The sequence below is a fragment of the Schistocerca serialis genome, unplaced genomic scaffold (genome assembly GCF_023864345.2).
Source record: "Schistocerca serialis cubense isolate TAMUIC-IGC-003099 unplaced genomic scaffold, iqSchSeri2.2 HiC_scaffold_155, whole genome shotgun sequence".
NCBI classification, from domain to species: Eukaryota; Metazoa; Arthropoda; class Insecta; order Orthoptera; family Acrididae; genus Schistocerca; species Schistocerca serialis.
In genome coordinates, this window is record NW_026047714.1 from 172,501 (window position 1) to 180,000 (window position 7,500).

Consider the following 7,500-nt stretch of genomic DNA (forward strand, 5'->3'; position numbering starts at 1 on the left):
TGGCGGTCTCCACGGCCTGGCACCCCGCGCGGCATCTGGTGTCCGCCTCCCGCCCGCGACTGCGCCGTGCCTTCGTAGGGAAGGCGTTGATGCGGGCGCGGAGGGCGTCGATGTAGTCACGCCCAGATAGCAGGCGACTGGTCTCGGCGACCCACTGATGTTGGCCACTGACGGCGGCAGAGGATGACAGCGCCGCACCGTCAATGGCGATGTGTAGGCGCGCCGCCCACATTTCCCCAACCTGCGTTGACGATTTGAGGAGGTGGCCCTCCCACATTAGGTGGCGCTCCAGCACCTCGATCTCACGCTGCACCTCATCCATGCCTGCACCGTCGCAGGCTGGCCCTATCTTCTTCAGCGCCAGGAGACGGGACCGACGAAGCGTCGGACCCATCCATCGGCAAGATGGGATGCCGAGGCCCCCCTGGGCAACAGGAGCGTGGAAGTATCCCAGGGGGGTGTCCGCCGGAAGGCGGAACCATCTCCTGACGGCGGCCCGGATGGTAACGTCGGCCGACTTCAATGCACCCACCCGGGTGCGGCTGAGGGCCAGCCCGTGGTACAGGCCAGGGAGAAGCACGTTGGTGAGAGCGTGGAGGCGCTGTTGCGGCTTCAGCGGAGCTCGGGAGATGACGTCAAGCTGCTCCACCAGGTGACGACGTGGATTGAAGACACAGCGACCCGCCGTGGAGAATTGCAGCCCCAGGTACCGGAAGGTTTCACCCACACGCAGGGCAGGCATGGTGGTATTGCCCGCTGTGAAGGTGACATTGCTGTCCACCTTCACCTTCTTCTCGCGCCCTGACGCGACTAAAGCGAGGGTGAAACACTTCCGGGCGTTGATCTGCAGCCCTAGGTGGGCGAGGGCTGCGGTAGCTGCGTCGATGAGGGACTGCAAGCCCCTCGGGGTCGCTGCAAACAGCAAGACGTCATCTGCAAAGGCCGCAGCGTTGACTCTGCGACCGAGGATCCGAGCTCCGATGTGGGAGGGCAGTTGGCCTAAAACGTAGTCCACCGCAAAGTTGAACAGGAGGGGGGAGAGGGGATCGCCCTGGCGGACGCCCCGTGCTGGCTGCACAGACACGCCCACGCCGGCGCCGTCCGCTATCACTGTCGTGCTGCCCTCGTAGCACCGCTCGACATACTCGACAAAGCAATCCGGTAGGCCATGCGCCTTCAGCACGGGGCGAAGGGCAGCATGATCCACCGAATCGAATGCCTTAGATACATCGATCGATGCCACAAAGACAGAGCGGCAGGAGCGAACTGCGTCGGTGAGAGCAGTGTCCAGGATGAAAGTGTTTTCCAACATCCCATCCCGAGGGATGAATGCCCGCTGACGTTCGTCCACAGCACAAGCGCGCATCAGGCGTGACGCGAGAACCTTGTGAAAGGTCCGCGCCAACACCGAGCAGACCGTAATGGGGCGAAAGTCAGCGGGGGATGTTGGTGCAGCCGTTTTCGGGAGAAGGGACGTCCGCGCGCGAAGCAGGCGTTCCGGAAGGGCGCGGGCCAGAAGGAAGAGATTCATCACTTTCACCAGGACCTCGTGCGGCAGGCGCCGCAACTCCGCTGGGGTAAGGCCGTCCGGCCCAGCTGCTGATCCCCTGGGCGGCAACGCGGCGGCGACCTCCTCATGTGTGACCGGCCCCCATAGGCACTCAAGAGCGACAGGCTCCGAGTGCGGAAGGAGGCGGTCACGAATGAAGCCCGCGGTGGAGACGGGCTTCTTAGTGAAGAGGTCCGCCCAGAAGTCCAGCAGACCAGGGATGGCAGGTGGCGGCTGGAGCAGGGTGCCATCCAAGAGGCCGCGCACGCAACGTGCACGCGACCGTCGGAAGGCATCCTGCGTTCTCGCGTATTCCCAGCGGCGCCGCTTGCGCTTCTGCGTCGGCGGCGCGGCAGGCGGCCGCTTCGATGGTTGGCGCGGCCGCTGTGTCCTGGTGATCGATCTCTCCCCTCTGGACCCGACCGACGCAAGGGCATCCGGGAGCATGCCCAGGATGACATCGGGCGGCGTGCCCCGCCCCAGACCTATGACTCGATCCAGGGCAGAGAAACGCTGGGCGGAAGCAGGTAGCCCCGCCAGATGCTCCCAGATGGCGGCGTCAGTCGGCCCCTCCGGCGGCGGCCCGGTGGTGTCGGCCGCGAGGTCCTCGGCTGCGTCGACGGGCGGCGCAGCGGCCTCGCCCGCGTCAGGCAGCGGGCTCGCTGCTCCCCGGCGGGACGCCGGCTCTTCCCCCCGACCGATCTCAAGCGCCTCCATGAACTGGCGGACAAGCTGCTTGTGGGCAGCTTGCCGCCGTCGGCACTTGATTGCCTCAAGCGTTCGGTCGGGGAACATCCTGATGAGTTCTTGATTTACAAAGAAGAACCGGGCGTCCCTCTCGAGGAACAGTTCGGCCTCTGCCTTGGCGAGCGACAGGACTTCTTCCTCCGTCCACCTCGCGCGATGCCTCTCCGTCACGATCTCCGCGTTGGCGGCCGCAAGATGTTGGCGGCGGCGATGGACCCCGAGACCATTCTTGGTGGTGAAGCTGCGGTGGCACTCACTACAGGCGTATACTGCTGCAAAAGTTACAAGATTTTCGGCACGGCCGGTTGGCCGGCTAGGTGCTGGGGGAGTTGGGGTGGCACCTTCAGCGGAAGGGCCACCACTTATTCTCTGGTTACTGCCCCCAACTAAAAAAAGGGATAATGCGAGGGGGGGCTGGTAACCCCCCCAAGCCCCTGGTGCGGTCTTCCACTCTGCGAAAATCAGCGGGCCCACGAGAAGGGGAGAAGACCGCAGGAGAGGAGAGGCTAAGAGGGCTAGGCCCATGTATTGCGCATCACTCTCCCTGTAACCATAACCCAAGGAAGGCACCTCGCAGCAGCAGCACGACTACATCAAGACCGCACTTCGAAAAGCCAAGTCCGGATGCAGCCACACCGCCGCCACTTGGCCATTCATTAGCCGTCTTTATTCAAATGAATGAATAACACATATATATGCATGTACAAAGAATGTGGCAGGTGTTTTACGCCATGTCCACCACCGAGGTGGGGACTTACAGGGCGAGCCATAAGAAATGTTTAAAACTACAATACATAACATATACATATGCGGGAAAAGACAAGAACAACATAAATTACATACACAAAGAAGAAAGAACAAAGACGGTTGATTCCTCCTGTGGATAGGCCCCAGGAGTCAAGGCGAAGAAAATAACCAGCATCCTATCCGACGCCGGCTCGTTCCATCTGTCTAGGCGACGTCATATACTCGAAAATGCGATAGCTCGTGCAGCAGCTTTGCAGTGTTCTGGTGCTAAGCACCGCCAGTTCTCGGGGTCTAAAACCAAGTGCGGAGAGATCTCCGGCCGACGCTGGAGACCATACACCCCTCCAATTCAACGTCGCGGTGGACACTGTAACCTCCTCAACGTCTCGGTGCAGGTTGGAGATGGCACGCCTGATGGACGGCGTGTTGTAGTAGGCCGCTTTCTCGGAGTGACACCAGTCGAGCCGGAGATGGTCTCCGACTACCTGGGCGTCGATGACGCGGGCGATGCCGTCTTTAACCGCCACCACGTCAGGCTTGCGGATTCCCTCAGGTGTGCGGAGGTGGGGCTCCACAGAAACATTGAAGCCCCTCTGCGCGAGTCCACGGGCGACATAGCGCACGATCGCGTCATGCCGCTTAACCCGGGACCCGTGCGTCCTGAAGCAAGCCTGTAACACGTGGTTGGCGGTCTCTACGGCCTGGCAGCCCGCGCGGCATCTGGTGTCCGCCTCCCGCCCGCGACTGCGCCGTGCCTTCGTGGGGAAGGCGTTGATGCGGGCGCGGAGAGCGTCGATGAAGTTACGCCCAGATAGCAGGCGACTGGTGTCAGCGACCCACTGGTGTTGCCCCTTGACGGCGGCGGAAGATGACAGCGCCGCACCGTCAAAGGCAACGTGCAGGCGCGCGGCCCACATCTCTCCAACCTGCGTCGACGATTTGAGGAGGTGGCCCTCCCACATAAGATGCCGCTCCAGCACCTCAATCTCACGCTGCACCTCGTCCCGGCCTGCACCGTCGGGGGCTGGTCCAATCCTCTTCAGCGCCAGGAGACGGGACCGGCGGAGTGTTGGCCCCATCCATCGGCATGATGGGATGCCGAGGCCTCCCTGGGCTACAGGAGCATGGAAGTAGCCCAGGGGAGTGTCCGCCGGAAGGCGGAACCATCTCCTGACGGCGGCCCGGATGGTCACGTCTGCCGCTTTCAACGCACCCACTCGGGTGCGGCTGAGGGCCAGCCCGTGGTACAGGCCTGGGAGAAGTACGTTGGTGAGGGCGTAGAGGCGCTGTTGCGGCTTAAGCGGAGCTCGGGAGATGACGTCCAGCTGCTCCACCAGGTGGCGTCGTGGGTTGAACACGCAGCGACCCGCGGTGGAGAATTGCAGTCCCAGATACCGGAAGGTTTCACCCACACGTAGGGCGGGCATGGTGGCGTTGCCCGCTTTGAAGGTAACGTCGGCGTCGACCTTCACCTTCTTGTCACGCCCAGACGCGACTAAAGCGAGGGTGAAACACTTCCGGGCGTTGATCTGCAGCCCCAGATGGCCGAGGGCTGCGACGGCTGCGTCGATGAGGGACTGCAATCCCCTCGCGGTCGATGCAAAAAGCAGGACGTCATCTGCGAAGGCCGCAGCGTTGACTCTGCGGCCGAGGATCCGAGCTCCGATGTGGGAGGGAAGTTGACTCAAAACATAGTCCACCGCAAAATTGAAAAGGAGGGGGGAGAGGGGGTCACCCTGACGCACACCCCTTGCCGGCTGCAGGGGCACGCCCACGTCGGCGCCGCCCGCTATCACTGTCGTGCTACCCTCGTAACACCTTTCGACGTACTCAATAAAGCAATCCGGCAAGCCATGAGCCCTCAGCACGGGGCGGAGGGCAGCATGGTCCACCGAATCGAACGCTTTAGAGACGTCGATCGATGCCACAAAAACAGAGCGACAGGAGCGGACTGCGTCGGTGAGAGCAGTGTCCAAGATGAAGGTGTTTTCCAACATCCCATCCCGGGGGATGAATGCCCGCTGACGTTCGTCCACAGCACATGCACGCATCAGGCGTGACGCGAGAACCTTGTGAAAGGTCCGCGCCAACACCGAGCAGACCGTAATGGGGCGAAAGTCAGCGGGGGATGTTGGTGCAGCCGTTTTGGGGAGAAGTGACGTCCGGGCGCGAAGCAGACGCTCGGGGAGGGCGCGGGCCAGGAGGAAGAGGTTCAAGAGTTTCACCAGGACTTCATGCGGCAGGCGCCGCAGCTCCGCTGGAGTCAGGCCGTCCGGCCCGGCCGCCGATCCCCTGGGCGGCAAGGCAGCAGCGACCTCCTCACGTGTGACCGGCCCCCATAGGCACTCAGGAGCGACAGGCTCCGAGTGCGGGAGAAGGCGGTCACGGATGAAGCCAGCGGTGGAGATCGGCTTCTTCGTGAAGAGGTCCGCCCAGAAGTCCAGCAGACCGGGGATGTCGGGTGGCGGCTGCAGCAGGGTGCCGTCCAGCAAGCCGCGCACGCAACGTGCACGTGACCTGCGGAAGGCGTCCTGTGTCCGCGCGAACTCCCAGCGGCGCCGCTTGCGCTTCTGCAGCGGCGGGGCGGCAGGCGGCCGCTTGGATGAAAGGCGCGGCCGCTGTGCCCTGGTGATCGACCTCTCCCCCCTGGACCCGACCGACGCAAGGGCATCCGGGAGCATGCCCAGGATGACATCGGGCGGCGTGCCCCGCCCCAGACCAATGACTCGATCCAGAGCAGAGAAACGCTGGGCGGAAGCAGGTAGCCCCGCCAGATGCTCCCAGATGGCGGCGTCAGTCGGCCCCTCCGGCGGCGGCCCGGTGGTGTCGGCCGCGAAGTCCTCGGCTGCGTCGACGGGCGGCGCAGCGGCCTCGCCCGCGTCAGGCAGCGAGCTCGCTGCTCCCCGGCGGGACGCCGGCTCTTCCCCCCGACCGATCTCAAGCGCCTCCATGAATTGGCGGACAAGCTGCTTGTGGGCAGCTTGCCGCCGTCGGCACTTGATTGCCTCAAGCGTTCGGTCGGGGAACATCCTAATAAGCTCTTGATTAACGAAGAAAAACCGGGCGTCCCTCTCAAGGAACAGTTCGGCCTCTGCCTTGGCGAGCGACAGGACTTCTTCCTCCGTCCACCTCGCGCGATGCCTCTCCGTCACGATCTCAGCGTTGGCGGCCGCAAGGTCGTTGAATGGCGGCCGAAGAGAATCCGCGCACCCGCGCGCCCCCGGAGGAGCACGCTAAGGCGGACGCGGCCTCGCAGCAAGGAAGATCCGTGGGAGGCCAAGGCACGGGACCGAGCTCGGATCCTGCACGCAGGTTGAAGCACCGGGGCGCGAACGCCGCGCAGGCGCGCGCATCCTGCACCGCCGGCCAGCACGAGGCCGACCAACGGCGAGAGCAGACCACGCCCGCGCTAAACGCCCGCACTTACCGGCACCCCTACGGCACTCACCTCGCCCAGGCCCGGCACGTTAGCGCTGACCCACTTCCCGACCAAGCCCGACACGCCCCGATCCTCAGAGCCAATCCTTATCCCGAAGTTACGGATCCAATTTGCCGACTTCCCTTACCTACATTATTCTATCGACTAGAGGCTCTTCACCTTGGAGACCTGCTGCGGATATGGGTACGAACCGGCGCGACACCTCCACGTGGCCCTCTCCCGGATTTTCAAGGTCCGAGGGGAAGATCGGGACACCGCCGCAACTGCGGTGCTCTTCGCGTTCCAAACCCTATCTCCCTGCTAGAGGATTCCAGGGAACTCGAACGCTCATGCAGAAAAGAAAACTCTTCCCCGATCTCCCGACGGCGTCTCCGGGTCCTTTTGGGTTACCCCGACGAGCATCTCTAAAAGAGGGGCCCGACTTGTATCGGTTCCGCTGCCGGGTTCCGGAATAGGAACCGGATTCCCTTTCGCCCAACGGGGGCCAGCACAAAGCGCATCATGCTATGACGGCCCCCATCAACATCGGATTTCTCCTAGGGCTTAGGATCGACTGACTCGTGTGCAACGGCTGTTCACACGAAACCCTTCTCCGCGTCAGCCCTCCAGGGCCTCGCTGGAGTATTTGCTACTACCACCAAGATCTGCACCGACGGCGGCTCCAGGCAGGCTCACGCCCAGACCCTTCTGCGCCCACCGCCGCGACCCTCCTACTCGTCAGGGCTTCGCGGCCGGCCGCAAGGACCGGCCATGACTGCCAGACTGACGGCCGAGTATAGGCACGACGCTTCAGCGCCATCCATTTTCAGGGCTAGTTGCTTCGGCAGGTGAGTTGTTACACACTCCTTAGCGGATTCCGACTTCCATGGCCACCGTCCTGCTGTCTTAAGCAACCAACGCCTTTCATGGTTTCCCATGAGCGTCGATTCGGGCGCCTTAACTCGGCGTTTGGTTCATCCCACAGCGCCAGTTCTGCTTACCAAAAGTGGCCCACTTGGCACTCCGATCCGAGTCGTTT